The following is a 242-nucleotide window of genomic DNA, read 5'->3' as shown; positions in this document are numbered from 1 at the left end:
TGTGACTTTCTTCTTTCAGACGAATCCAATCGGAGTTATATTAAAAATTGTCCTGGCCTCTCCAAGCCTTACAATGGGGGTAAGCGGGTGTTTGTTGTCAACAGTTTAGAAGACGTGAAATAAAGTGCGCGCATCCATAATAAAACGTCACTCACACGGCTCTGGGGGGTGAATAAATGCCTCCTGTAGCGAATCCATGCGTTTTTGTAAGAAAAATATCCATATTTCAAACGTAATAAACA

Source organism: Sinocyclocheilus anshuiensis, unplaced genomic scaffold (genome assembly GCF_001515605.1).
Source record: "Sinocyclocheilus anshuiensis isolate Anshui unplaced genomic scaffold, SAMN03320099.WGS_v1.1 scaffold1079, whole genome shotgun sequence".
NCBI classification, from domain to species: domain Eukaryota; kingdom Metazoa; phylum Chordata; class Actinopteri; order Cypriniformes; family Cyprinidae; genus Sinocyclocheilus; species Sinocyclocheilus anshuiensis.
Note: the sequence above shows the minus strand (reverse complement) of the source record.